Source organism: Gallus gallus, chromosome 1 (genome assembly GCF_016699485.2).
Source record: "Gallus gallus isolate bGalGal1 chromosome 1, bGalGal1.mat.broiler.GRCg7b, whole genome shotgun sequence".
Taxonomy (NCBI): domain Eukaryota; kingdom Metazoa; phylum Chordata; class Aves; order Galliformes; family Phasianidae; genus Gallus; species Gallus gallus.
Window position 1 is genome coordinate 70,948,745 of NC_052532.1, and position 14,936 is coordinate 70,963,680.

The 14,936-nt window shown below is 46.6% G+C and overlaps 1 long non-coding RNA gene across 1 annotated transcript; it reads left to right on the forward strand.

The window, feature by feature from the left end:
• Window positions 1-7,240: 7,240 nt before the first annotated feature.
• LOC124417677 lies at window positions 7,241-14,570 on the forward strand. Its single transcript, XR_006934339.1, has 3 exons — window positions 7,241-7,310; window positions 7,417-7,604; window positions 10,154-14,570. It is a non-coding gene; the product is annotated as an uncharacterized LOC124417677 (long non-coding RNA).
• Window positions 14,571-14,936: the final 366 nt, after the last annotated feature.

Genomic DNA, 14,936 nt, shown 5'->3' on the forward strand with positions numbered 1-14,936 from the left:
CTGTTCCTTTTCTCATCAGTTCTCTCGGATTTGAGAAGTTATCTTCAGAACAAACAACAAACTTGGACTTGAATGTTCTGATCGTAATAGAATGTCTTCCTTCATGCTGGAGGATAAATACTACCCTAATACTAAAGCTAACGATTTCTATTCTTTGAAAATGCCCCTAATAGTTATTTATTATATGTTCTATGTAATTTATCTGTATTGTTAATTGTATTACATTCATTTAACTCCACAACTGGTTATAAAATGTGTAGACTTTTTCCCTGCTGTACTTGTATCCTCCATGTTGTCCTTTCCTTCTTACACTCAGAATGCACACACTGTGAGTGCTGTTAAATGACCAGCCCCATCAGTCAGTTAAGAAAATGTCAAAATTAAAGTGGGAGATTTGTTTCTCCTTTTGGATATCTGTCAGCATTAGTTGGTGTGGTGAAGGAGGCTTGGGTTTGTTTTTTTTTCAGATTGTTCAGGAGTATTTTCCTGCATTAAGCTGTTGTGAGGAAGAACTTAAAGGATTTTGTTAGCACTGTACAGGCACGAGACATGAGATGTAGTACATTTTTGTCAACCTGAAGTAAAATAGCTTTTCAAGGCCGAGGACCGCTCCCTGTTGCCTGGAGGGTCTGAAGCAATTGGAGTGGAGTTGGAGTTCAGCAGGGGGAGGAAAATGGAGGATGCCCTTGTCCTCCAGAGGTCCCAGCCTGCCTGTCTAGGTCTCGTCTTAATGTTTTAAAATAATGCTCTGGTATTTAAAAAATTGATTTTCTTCTTCTTGGACCATGAAAAAGTAACATCACTCTTTATTCTTCTTTTGATAAAGGTGTACAATTCCTTTTCTCTTGCTACAAGAACGGTGTTTTGTTTTGTTGTTATTGTTGTTTTTAAGCATGTTTTTGTTTATTTAACTGATTGAAGGGGACCATGATTAAACCGCATTCCAAATGTGTCAGGTCGGACATTTTCATTTCGGGACGTACCTTAAAACCAGTAAGTCCCGCGATTGGCAGCGTGCGAGGAGCCGAGGCAGCCCCTGCAGCGGGCCGTAACCCCCACCAGGTGGCGCTGCAAGGCAGGGGAGGGCTGCGCCGCTTCCGGCTCTCGTTCGGTCTCATGTTGGGAGCTGACTCAGCCCTCCGTTACAATGTGCTCGTCTGAGGATCGGGAGGTCTCTTGGTAGAGAGTTGCGGTCCCAATGATTTAAGTCATACTAACCACACTGTGACACTTTAACCTGAGACTGCGCTAGTAAAACTGTCAGCTTTAAGGGAAGGACTGCTAATTAAAGTATGGAAGTATGATTACAGCTACAAAATACGTTTGAGATGGAAATGGCCCTCACTGGAGGTACTATTCTGTAGTACCTCTGACAGCATCATTTACTGAACTACACAGTGCAGCATTTACGTGCCTTAGCTGCAGCTTCATGCTAAGGTCTCCCACCCCAGGCCTGTGCACTCTGGATCCTACACTGTGGTTCTTAGCACCATTTCAGTGCCAGTGAGGTGAGTGGCAGTTCAGTGAAGTGCCATGGTGATGCTGCGTGATAAATGCAGCACCTCTCAGAGGAGGCACCATTTTCAAAGGTGCCTTCTCTCAGCAGAGGTCAGCCCAACTCTAACAGAGCTAAGGGTCTTCCTCCTAACTCCTGCTCGAAGCTGACACTCCCTAACACAGACTCTGGACTCCATCCCCTTCAGGGCACATGTGTGGCACAGCTGCACCACTGCCCAGGGACAGGAGTACCAGAGCCTGGAAGCTCTCACCTCCCTGTGATAGCGTAAGTGCTGCAATGAGTCGGATCCTCCCACTTGTGCAAGGCACACACTCATCCATGCACTTTGTTACCTTTATGAAAATCCAAAATGTTAATAGGGAAGTGATTGTCCTGCTCTACACTGTATTGACGCAGCCTCACCTTGAGTAGTGTGTGCGGTTTTGGGCACCACAGTACACAAAGGACATAAAACTATTAGAGGGTACCCAAAGGAGGACTACAAATAGGGCAAGGTGTATAAGGAGCAGCTGAGCTCCTTTGGTGTGCTGGGCCCAGAGCAGAGGAGCTGAAGGGAGGCCTGATGGCGGCTGCAGCTCCTCACAGGGAGCGGAGGGGCAGCACTGAGCTCTGCTCTGTGTGACAGCGACAGGGCCGGAGGGAACGGCATGGAGCTGTGTCAGGGGAGGGGCAGCTGGGGGTTAGGGACGGGGTCTGCATCACAGGGTGGTCAGGGTATGGAACAGGCTGCCCAGGGCAGTGGCTGCACGCTGCAGGAGTTCATGGACAATACAATGAGACACAGGGTTTGGATTTTGGGTGGTCCTGTGTGGAGCCAGGAGTTGGAATCTGTAGTCCTTGTGGGTCCCTTCCAACTCAGGATATTCTATGGTTCTATGATTCTAATAAGCCCTTATAACAGTGCTTCAGTGCTTGAATATGAACAGTGAAGGGAACAGTGTACACTGTATCAAATAATCCTTGCTTTTTATGAGTAAACTTGGAATCACACCTTGATTACCTGCATAATTAATCCCTGTTCACAAGTATTTGCATGCCTGAATAATTAAAGAGTTAGGGCCCACAAGCGAATACAGCCTGTGTTTTTGTACTTGGAAAGCTTCAGCAGCAATCACGGTAGCTCACAGTACATAAATAATTCAGATGGAGCTTTCTCTCTCTCTCTCTCTTTCTTTTTTTTTTCCTTGCAGAAATTCTCTTAGTGCTTCCTAATTAAATGAAAATGTTTTATAAGCCGTCACTCCGTGACATCAACAGAATATTTTAAGCTATGATCTAGACAAGCTGAATTTACGTGTTTAGTGTTTGCAGCCTGATATTCAGAGCCATTTAATGCAACTGTGAACCAGCACGAGCACGTGATTCAACGGGCACACACTAAGCAAAGAATGAGATGCTCTATGCCAGCCGTACTCATCTTTTCACCCGACTTTATAGTTTCGCTCAGCATCGTGGCACTTCGACCTCGAATACTCGAGCTGTGAATAAAGGGCAATGCCCGACGTGTTACCACCTTGACACAAATTACACAAACAGCAGGTTGTGGGGGGGAGGGGGGTGAATGCATGTCGCCGGATGCCGACTCTGCTCGGAACGATTCTCTTTTCCCTCAGAGAGGGGCGGGACACGGTTCTGTTTTCCACTTGTAACGGGCGGCAGCAGGGGGCGCGCGGGGCCGCCGTCAGTCCCCGCGCGGGAAGCTTCTGGAAGGCGCTGAGCACAATGCCCGCCCCCGGCGGCGCTGCCCTCCGCAGGGCCCGCGGGACTTCCTTCCCTCGCGGCCAGCCCCGTCACGGCGGGCTCGGCCCGTTCTCAGGCCCCCCTCCCGCCCCGCCCCCACGCAGCTGCAGGCCGCTGGCGCAGCTTCTTCGGCCCGGCCCCGCTGGCAGCCGCCCCAAGCCCGCCCGTTGTCCTCCATTTTCTCTCTCCACCCTTCGCTTTCCCGGGTCTCCTCCGCCCGTCCGCCGCCCCCCTGCCCCTCCCGCTCCGTGCGTGCCGGCAGCGCCGCGCGAGGCGGCAGATGGCTGCCGGCCCCCTCTTCGCTCCCGCCCGGCCGCGCGCACAAGCTGACGGGACGCGGCAGAGTCCGCCTTTCTCCTCGGTGCCGGGGGCCGGCGAGGGCAGCGTGCGGGGTGCCAAGGCCCGCGGGCAGGCACCGGGCGGGGCGGGAAGGGCGGGGCCCCGCCGCCATGTCAGCGCTCGGCACGCCGCTCACAGCCCACCTGCTGCAGGGAGGGCGGGCAGGAGAGCACCCTTCTATGTATGTGCGTGCCGCGGCAAGGAGGGCAGCGGCCGCCCGTACCGGGTCAGGCGGCCCGAGGCAGCGGCAGGCAGCGCCAGCAGCCCGGCCCGGCCTCCACCTGGCTCCTTCCAGAGCCCCGAGTGATGCTGCAGTGCTGCGTGATGTCAGTGTGCCCTCTGCTTTCTTTTATTTTCCTTCGTTTAACCCAAAGATCTGGGGCCTGTGGCGTAACAGTTTAAAAACGGCGAGGTTTTTCTTCTTCCTGCTTCTTGCACGGAGTGTCTTTGCCTGTTTCTCTCTTTCCATTTGGTACTTCGTGAGTTCTAAGAAATTAGCAGAATATAAGGAGGCGGAAGGCTGCTGTCTGCTCTGTGCAATACAACGCATCACGTTCAGGAGCACGTACACCACAAAAGCATGTTTTAAAGGCAAGGCAGCTGAAATTGCGCTGTTTCAAACCACACGTGTTGCTCCCACATCACAGTTTTCACTGATCTTCATGGTCGAGGAGATGTGTTTGGCCATCCTGAATAGGTAGGGCAGCACTGGGACTAAAACCTTTTTTTTTTCCCCTGGGTTATATGATGTGTTTCAATCCTGGCAGCCTACGGCAGCCCGTCGTGTGTGGAGGTGGTGGCTGAGGAGCACACCATGGGAAAACAGCCCGGAGGCGCAGTCGGAATGGTAGGGTCACACTGTATCGCTGCAGTCGATAGCGCTGCTCAGATTTCACCTATCGATCGTTGTAGTTAATCCGTATTACCGAGCGCTGTGTGAACCAGGCATAACGGCAATGCCTGGATAGAAGATCCGCTTGTCTTACGGATTTTGTGTTACCTCGGGTCTTATTTGTCCCTGATCCATTTAAAGATACAATTTATATAAAATAAACATCGGTCTCCGAATATCTCAGTCTTTGGCGTTCTCCTGTTCAACTCTCAAGTGTTTCAGGAGCTGCGGTTGCTGCCTTACGCAGAACAGACAGCAGCACTGCAGGAGTACAGAATGCTCCAACCTCTCGTGAGGGGAGCAGCGTGGGGGGAATCGGAGCAACGTTTCACGCAGGGATTTGGAGCAGGGAGCGCTGTGTCGGTGACCTCCCGTCCCGTGCTTCCCTTTTGCTTTTTTTTTAATATATATATTTTTACTTTGCTTTCTTGCCTTCACAGCAGCGCTTTCCCCATAGGTGTGCCGTGACTCCCCGAACCACGCACGCTGCCGGCTCAGCTCAGGGAGCGAGGCGGGGCCTGGCCCATGGGCAGAGGCCGTGCCCGGGCCGTGATCATCGCTGCTGCCACCCCCTCAGCTCTTGGCCGCGTCCGAGGGCTCGGGGCCTCATTCCGGGCACATCGCGGTTAAACCGTCGGGGACCGAGGTTTTATTTGTGCCCGCCTCGGAGCGCGACTCCGAGCTGTTGCAAAGGGCCGGACCCGGAGTAAAAGCACTTGGGGCAGTCGGACGGCGCTATAAGGGCTCTCGTCCCGCCGGCGGCTCTTCTCAGGGACTGCTCTGCAGATGCCCCGGCCGCGGTGATCGGGGCTCACTACAATACCGCATCTGCACCGCTCGCGGGGAACGAACGGGCGCTCTCAGCGCGCCGCAAAGCGCGGCCACCGCCGCGCAAACAGCGCCTACCGTCGCCTTGCGTTTCTGGCAGCGTAGCTTTGCTCTTGTGCTTTAACTTTCACGCCCCGCACCTCCAGGGTTCGCATCTGTTTATGTCATCTCTGGAGCGTGGGGCAGGGAGCTGAGAAACGCAGCGAAGTCGGAAAGAGCTTCTCGTTGGTTAACGCCGGTCTTTAAGGTTAGGCTGCTAAGCCCCTGGTTAGGCCCCTGCTGGAAGGCTGCCTGCCCTCCCGCCGGGCCGCGTCTCGCACCGCGCGAGCAGTGGGGGAGCGCTGTGCGGGAGCGGGGCTGGCAGCCCAGCGTAGCGCTGCTCTGCGCTGTGTTGGCTGCCTCTGTTCCAGTGCCCTCCCGCTCTCCTTGTAACAGTGCACGTTATACCCTCGGTAAGTAGAGGGTGGCTGGAAGTCGCAATGGAGTTTCAAATAAATAATAATTTTCACGGCGCGCTGGTGATTAAATATCACGGGTCATTAACGCAGCTAATGGGTCGTTGATAAAACAATTTATCTGCGGCATGAGTGAAAGCGGAATATTTCGGGGTGCTAATTCCCTTGGAGCCTCTTTCCCCTCCCCTGGATGAGCGGACCCACCGTCCCGCTGCCCACGGCGGTAGCCGAGCTCCCCGCGAGAAGCGCAGCCCCGGAGGTTGGCGGAGAGGTCGGGAGGGTGCAGGTCTCGTCCCTGCGGCTGAGGTACCGCCCCGCTCTGTGCGATTAGGGCTGAGCGGAGAGAGGGAAAGGAAAGCGGCTCTTTGTGGAAGCACCCAGCAGTCGTTCCCCCAGGGCCGCGTCCTGTTCCCGTATATGCCTGCACGAGTTTGGTCACTTTATGCGCCCGTCATCTTGTGCAGTGTTTTTTTCTTCTGGAAATCCTACTGGATGGTAATAAGCACGGGCACAAAGCGAGGAATGAAAGAAAAGTCCGAATTATGTGTGTGTATATATATATAAAGTACTTGTAAGTAAAAATACCGAGTTCTTCTTTTGCGAAATCTCTGTTGTGAGAAAAGTTCATTCGAAATCAATTATTTCTGTTTAAAGAAAATGAATGACTACCGCAGTGTTGTTACCTACAGTGCTTCCTTCTCCAACTCTTGAGGTCATACTTGGAGCAATGCGCACACCCCGATCGCGTACCGCTGGCCGGGTTTCAACAACTGCGGTGACGACCGACACTTCGTATCCCTGAACGACACAAATCGCAACGGATTGGGATTGTTACGGACGCGTCGCGCTGCGCTTCGCAGCGTGGGGAGATCGGCTCCCCCTCCCTCTCCCTCTCCCCCCTATTTGGCGTTCGGCTGCCAATCCTCCGGCACCGACGGGCTTCCCCGAGAGGCAGCGACACTTTCATAGAATCACAGAATCGTAGAATCGCTAAGGTTGGAAAAGACCCACAGCATCATCCAGTCCAACCATTCGCCCTTCACCAATGGTTCTCGCTAAACCGTGTCCCTCAAGAGCTGGCTCTGTTACTTCCCAGACATTTTTGGATAAACTCCGGTGTGGTCTCGTAATTAGTTCTGTATTTATATGTTTATGATTTCCAACCGCTCGCTGAAGAGCAGCCCGTGATAGCCGCACGTTTCCAGTCTATAACTTTGATTCGCTTCCCGGCGGGAGCTGTCATCTCTATTTCTTTCCCCGCATTTTTCAGCCGCCTCCCAATACTCCGCTTCCCTCCCTCAAGAAAGGGCGCTCAGCAAAGCGGGGACGCTGCTTTAGGAAACACTAACGCGAAGTACCAGCACATTTGCTGCTGATCTCCAGCTCTTAATCTATTGCCCAAATAACATCCCACGTTATCTCCAGGACACGCGTTCGCTCTTCTGTCTCTTCCTGTGTCCCATTAATAGGACAAGCCCGCCTGCATGCGACCCTTTCTACATGTACTCAGCGACGGTGTGCTTTGGCTGGCTGAAGAGTGGGTACTTTCATTTTATTTTTGCATTTCATTTCATTTCATTTCATTTCATTTCATTTCATTTCATTATGTAACCGATCCCCTTTCTCCGATTCCCATTCTCTAGGCAGCCCGCTGGGGACCCCGGAATAGCAGAGCAGTGTCTCTGTGCAGCGGGCCAGGTGTGCGGTGCCGCCCGCGCGGTGATAGCAGCATTCTGCTGGCTCGTATGAGAGAAATCGTGTCCGTATGTGGTATTCTGTTTTTCTTTCCCTGCGTAATGTGTCTCTGGAAGAAGTCTCAGCATTTCAGCCGGTGAGCAAAAGCAGAGCGGACGTCGGGGATATGCCGCTCATTTTCCAAAGTTTCTCAAGTAATCAGAAGAGAGGTGAAAGCACCTATTTAGAAATAACGCACACACTCACACACACTCCATTTTCTCTTTCTTTCCTTCCTTCCTTCCTTCCTTCCTTCCTTTCTTTCTTTCTTTCTTTCTTTCTTTCTTTCTTTCTTTCTTTCTTTCTTTCTTTCTTTCTTTCTTTCTTTCTTTCTTTCTTTCTTTCTTTCTTTCTTTCTTTCTTTCTTTCTCTCTTTCTTTCTTTCTCTCTTTCTTTCTTTCTTTCTCTCTTTTCTCTCTTTCTCTCTTTCTTTCTCTCTTTCAGCCAACTTTATCCTTAGGTGAGATTGCAACCCGCCGCCCGCTGTCTCCGCGGGAGAATGCCGGGCGGGACGCGTACGAGCAGGGCGACCTGAAGCCCCCCGGGCAGCACCGCAGCGACCCGGGGCCGCCACCGCCCGGCGCTTCTGCCTGCTGCACGACCGGCCGCTTTTGGAGGTGCTGGGAAGGGGCGGGAGACGGCTGCGAGAGAGGAGCTGCGGAGCTACTTCGATGCACTCCACTCTACTGACAGCACTGCTTTTTTATTTTTCCTTTTCCTTTCCCCCTCCCTTTTCTCTCTTTTCATCCTTTTCTTTCTTTTTCTTTTTCTTTTATTATTATTATTATTATTATAACTATTATTATTAATAATGATGAACGTAATGCATTTCCCGAGCTGGTACTTAAAACGATAACCCTGCAGTTTGCTCTCCCGTTTCGGCAGTTCGTAGGTAGGCGTTTGTGCGTGTGCTGCTTCCTAATCTCAGCTACAATTACTTGCTTTTTTTTTTTTTTTTTTTTTCCTGCTCCGGTTTACACTACAAATGTGCGAAATCGGCACCTTCAGCTTGATGGCACACGGTTCTCCTGCTCTCCTGGCGCTAAAATAAGGGTCTTTCCTACAGCTGTGCAGATTTCTTCAGTGGCAACGTACTGCTGCCTGCAACCAAGGCTGCCTTTTTGTGCATCGTCCCATTTAGTACTGGAGTCATGCGGGAAGAAGGGGCTTCTGCCCGGCGCCCGTTCAGGTTCTCCTGCCGTGGGAAACTGCGGAGCTCTCGGCTCTGAAGGAGCCTCTAAGCTCGGCATTTACCGCCCGCTTTTCCGTGCTCCTTTCTTGACGTCACACCTCAACGTGAGGCTCAGCACCGAAGCGGAAAATAAATTAAAAACATAAAAAAAAAAAATCAAAATAAAATAATGAGAAAGAAGAAAGCCCCCGCAGCACCCCCAGAACAAGATACCTCCGGGCGGGGCTCCCCCGTCCGGGTGCAGAGCGAGGTCGGTCCCGTCCCGCCGGCACGTTTTAGGGTCGTTTTAATCCGTCTGAACTTCGAAACAAAGCTGCTTCCCAGAGGAAATTTCCACTGCTGCTGCTCTCCTGCACCAGAGGGCGCCGGGCTGCTTCCCAGGCCGCTGGCGAGGGCTGCCTTGCGAGAGCTGCGGCTGCGAGTTAACTCTTTCGGCTCTTCTGTTCTGGCTGAAAGGGTTTTTTTCCTTCCTTCTCTCTCTTTCTTTTTCTTTTTTTCTTCTCTTTCTTCCCCCCCCATGCGTGCTCTCGCAGTGCTGCAAGGGCTTCACCCTCCCTCAACATCCCCCATCAGCCTCAAGAGATTTACAGCTCCTCTCTGTCTCAGCTAACTTGGTTCTAATTAAGTCACTGGATCACGTTTGCGTGACATTACCGTGTTTTCCCTCGTAATTGTCTGGGATAAAAGTTTGTCTGGCTGCATTGAAGCTTAAAGGGTCACTTAGGGCTCTTCAAACAGAGCAGCAACGAAGCACAACACCAAAGGAGTAAACACTCATAAAGATTTCACTCCGACACCTGTATTATTTAGGTTTGTGCCCAAGGGGTGCAAAGCCAGGCCCTCTGTATTGATGCTGCATGCTCCCAGCTTTTTTTACGCTGAGACACAAGGAAATTCAAAGCTAGGTTTCCCGTGGCAACTGGAACAGAGGTGGGTACATCGCATATGTGTGTGATGTTGTTTCCATGCCTCAATTACCAGCTCTGATCGCTGGTGTTGGGTCCTTGTCAGCCTCATCATACAGCACGTGCACGTTGGTGACACTGCGCTGTGCCTTGTGCCTGCTCCTGAACAGCTGCAAGGCCGAAGGCCTCGAACAGTGGGGATTGTAGGATGATTGTAGGATGAGAGTGACTTTGGCCCAGACTACACATATTTCAGGAGGTTATGGAAGACTATGGAAACAGTGGATTAGAAACACTAAGTTATGGTGAAAGCATTCCTTCTGTTTATCTGCATATGTAAATATTGCTGCTCACACAGTTTTTATGGCAATTTGGGTTGATTATTCACCGTAAAAAAAAAATCAGGGATGCAATCTAGAAGGTTTTTTTTTAGTGTAATTTGTTTTATGCATATGTCTATGGTATGTATTTATGTATAAATACTGGGCAGAAATGATAACAAAGAGCAGGTGGGCAAATCCTTATCATTATCATATTTATTTATTTCAGAAATCCATTTCCAAACATCATAATCCGGATTCAGATGAGAAGTTGACTCGCAGAGTATTCACTGCTTGAAATACATGGGAAGCAATTTAAATGGCTATCTGGTAACCCTTCCATCTACTCTCTGAAGTATGCTCATGTAAATACCACAATGCAAGCATTGCAGAAAGTACTCCCTACTTACACACTGAGGAGAAAAGAACACACAGGCCTGAAGGTCCATATCAGGTGACCTGTGTATATGAAGTATACTAGCATGTTAAAAAATGCTCTGACAACTTCTTTTTTTAAGTATATCCTTTAGAAAACCTGTGTCTTTTCTTCATTTGTGACCAATATATATTTGCTCCATTTAGCAGTAATGATCTAGATCAAGAACCCATCTAGGCACCGTACATATACACAACAGATAGTTTCCAACTGAGCTTATAATTCTAAATAACTTGTCTTAAAAATGGGAAGAGAAATAGAGGTTTATTTTTACCATCTGGGATCGGGGGAAAATTAATTTCTTAATAGCTAGTAACTAAAAAAAGTCACCAACTTCCCAGCTCACTGTCTTCATTGAAAGCTTAGTTTTCCTTTAGTTCTCTTTAAATACATCAAACTATGTAACTAACTGAGAAATGCCATTATTTTCTGTCCCTATATTTTTCTTCATTTTGGTATCTAGATGTGCCAACACAAATGACTGAAAAGCAGCAGTTTGAGATAAATGCCTGCATTCAGATACATCAAGGAGATGCAGTTAGAAAGATAGACAGCTGAGCAGTCTATGGAAGTGATAGCTGTTCACTTTGAGAACTGCTGTCCTGATGTAGTTGGTATGTTAAGAGATGTCTGTCAAACTTATGGGAAAATACACCACTAAAATGCAGTGGAGGACACTACAGAGAAAATTCTGCTACCACATAAATACTTAGGGAATAGCAGCAGAATGAATGCGTAAGACAGAGGAAAGGCAAATTAAAAGTATCAGATGAAGGAAGAAGAAGCTAAATATTAAGACACGACATTTCCATGTTTCCTGTTACTTTTTTTTCAAGGAGACAAATATGCTTTAACAATTCCCATATCAAGGCTCAATGGAAATGTAAAATGCACAATAAAAACTTTATTAAAAAAAAAAGTAGAAAATAAAAGCTAATAAAAAAATTAAACACTGGAGTTAGGTGGAAAAAAAGTTGAAGTGAAATGATGTTTATCCTTATATTATTTACATTTTTGAAGAAAAAATATTTTAGAAATTAATGGTCATATTTCATAGTTTATCTCATTTAATTTGGCATCTATCATTAAAAAAATGGATCAAATGCCGTTAACTTGTGCTTTAAAGGATCAGATGTTATCACTTTTTAGTTCATGTTGAGTTTAGTCTTCAAAGGTAGTGCAGAACAAGGATGGCAGTATGTTGGATATTGTAGGAAAGGCTTCTAAAAGATGATTGAAGCTTTCCAACATGAAGGTAGAAGTACAGTGTTTCACCATGCCCAGTGTTGCATAGAGATCTGCTATTTTCATCCCACTTACTGTTATTTGGAGAGAGGTCTCAACTGACATTATTTTCTGGACATGACAATGACTTCTGTTTGATAAAGAAATTAGTAACTTTTTGGGGGTGGGAGGGGAGGGCTGTCTCTTAGAGTAAAATAGGAAAAAAATATCAAATAAAAATGTATCTTTGTTCTTATGCTGTTTCCGTTGAAGTTGATGGTAAAAAGTCTCTTTGACTTTCCTGGGAACAGGGCTGAACCATTTTAAATGCTATATTGTAATATAAATCTTTTAGGTCTTAAATATTTCCATACAGTGGAGCAAAGAAGTCTTAAACGTCATCAGAAAGACTGCTTCTTGTTAGGCTGTTACAATGTGCCATTTCTGTTCAAATAGCGTTCACTAATATGAGAGACAAATACATTTATACAACTTGGAAGTTTGACACTTCATTTGGTTGTTCACAGCTTTTATACATTATAGTATTTATAAAAATATTTTTAACTCCTCAGTTGCATAAAACAAAGCACAGATGTTTTCCAGCAGCATTTCCTCATCAAGACTTTTAGCTTAGCCTTGCTGGAGTATAGCACAGAATTTGCTTACAGTTAAGCTAAACTCAAAATATTCCCTAGTTACCACGGTTCTATATGAAAGGCAGGGCAAGGAGGAGGGAAATGGCATCTCCTCTACAAAGGCTTCCACTTGCGGGACCTCAGGCAACTGAAACTTCTCATCTTTGGATCTTCTTCTCTCACTGACCATGGCTTTGATGAGGTTTCTGTAAAAGGACTGCAGAAAAAAGATCTGAAAATATAGTCCTCTGGGAAGGACAGAGAGGTTTTCTTCTCCTGGTACACTTAGGATTGCTGGGCTCAAAGCTAAAATTCTCTGCTCCAGAGCAGCTGTGATGACCTGCCAGTACTCTGTCTTCTCATCTAGTGAAAGAAACACAACTTCCATGAAAAAGTTGTCATTACTTTTTCCCTGTTGTTAGCTTGGCTTGGTAAACAACTGGATAGCAGTCGTACAGTCATTTAAGTCTTATTAGTGATTCATTAATGGCTGAGTTTATCTTAAGTGACGGGAGAGTCTCTCTTTTCTGTCTGTGTTAGTGCCTGCCTGTATGTCTGTCTTGTGTGTCTAACTGTGGTCTCTTGCCAGACATTTATTTGTAAGCTTTCCATGAGAAGAACTGTTGGTGTACTTACAGCATCTTGTGCAATGGCCAACAATTGTAAATACTGTACAAATATTGATGATAAGCTGCCTCCACCTGAGGAAAGACAGGCCTTTCTAACAAACATTTTCAAGTCGATGGTCATTAAAAAGAAAAAAAAAAACCAAAACAAATAAAGCAAAAACAGAAGAAACACACTTAAAGAAACAAACAAACAAACTACAGGAAAGAAGAAGAGTGAGGGGTATCAGTAACTCACTCATGGTGAGAAGGGATACCTCTCTTGTCTCTGCACTTTTATTGTCCCAGGAAATCTCTGCTGCTCCTTATGACAAATGTATGTCCTAAAGATGTCTGAAGGGGTACTACAAAGGAAATCAAAGCCAATGATTTCAAGCTAGAGGGACATATGAAGGAATGGCATCTTTTTGTGGGAAGGTTTAAACTGTGGCTTTTTCAGAGGAAAAAAACACACTACTAACAAAGTCTTCATAAAAGCAGAGGTAATAGAAAATACTGACAATAGTACAAGCTTTTCTTTGTGCTTTGGGCCTGATCTTGATGACTACCTTTACCAGCTATCCCTTTGACCCGTGGTGGTACCACATAGATAATCTTTTCATGTGTGAGAAATGAGAAGTCATCCTGACTGCTAAAGGACAGCTATCAACAGAAGCTCAAAACCCTGTCAGTCAATAACAGCTTGCTTCCTCCAGTAAGAGGAGTGAAAGAGGTGTCTAACTGCTTCCAGAATGTCTCTACTGATAACTACCTATAATCACAGAAAGCAGTTCAGTCTCTCTCTGAGAGGAGTGCGCATAAATATTTATGGCTAGTAAACTGCAGCCAGTTGTGCTATCCACGTCTTGAATTGCTGCTGATTCAGACTTGCATGGAGACATAAAATCAAACTTCACCTGAAAACATTTGGGAAACCCAGGGACGGGCATGGTGACTGCCAAAATTACCCACCAAAACCAATGCCATGATTGCGTGATTGCACATAAACAAAAGCATACAAATGACCTCATTTTTTACCAGCAAACTCTATGGATGTATTGTAACAGCTGTAGGAAAAAATACTGTATTTGTAGTTCAAATTAATGCAACATAGTCTATTTTAACTCTAAATTTTTCCTTGAAAGAAAAAGAGATTTCCTCTGAGGATATTAGGTTGGGTGGAATGAAAGTGAGTATAGAAAGCTCAGATAGGTAATGCAAGGCTGGACCTGCACTCGTGCACTGGCATTAGAAGAGTCTTAACAACTGTTTCATCCTTGCATTTGTTTTGTACCTTACCCAGCTATGTTCATATCTGCCACTGGAACCCTGAAGCATCGCTATGGAATACAAATGCAAGAGAAAAAACAGTACAAACAACAATACTTATTCACCTAACACGCATCTAACATGCATCTGAAACGAAAGCTGCCAAAGTATTCTTATTTTCATTACTTCACTGTGGAAAACTTTACTAATTTACCTTTAGTGTCTGCCTCATATTGCATTTTACTGTTTGTTTACAGCAAGTTTCTCTTAGAGTGAATTTATGAGCACTAACACCTCTATTCAAAAATGCTCCTCCATCTACATTTCTGATACTTTCCAGTGCACTCCAGTGGAGTAAGAGGAAAAAAATATGGTAAAATAGTCTCCTGTTTTGGTGAAAAATTGCTAACAGTTGTAATGCTTAACCAACAAGGCAATAAAAATTAATCACTGTTTATGAGTGATGCATATCCCACATTAAGCCTACATTTCCTACATTTATCCAATGGGTCTTTGTTGTGTAGCATTCATAAAATGTTGTATTTAACAACATTGTTTCCTCGGGTCTTTTGGAATGCAAGGAGAGGACTGAAACTGTAAAAGAAGCAGTGATGGGCATGATCAAAAGGTTGTCTTTCATCCGTGGGAAAGCTTAGGGAAAATGTTTTGAAAGACTCATACATTACATTTTCTACGCCTAGACTTTACTCGTTTGATCAAACCACAGCATCAGTATTTTTTGCATTACTTGTATTACTGAAGTACTATTCTCAGTATTTACAAGCTGTTTCGCTATAATAGTGACAATTATTCAGTCAGTATCGATTTTAAAATCTCTTTTAA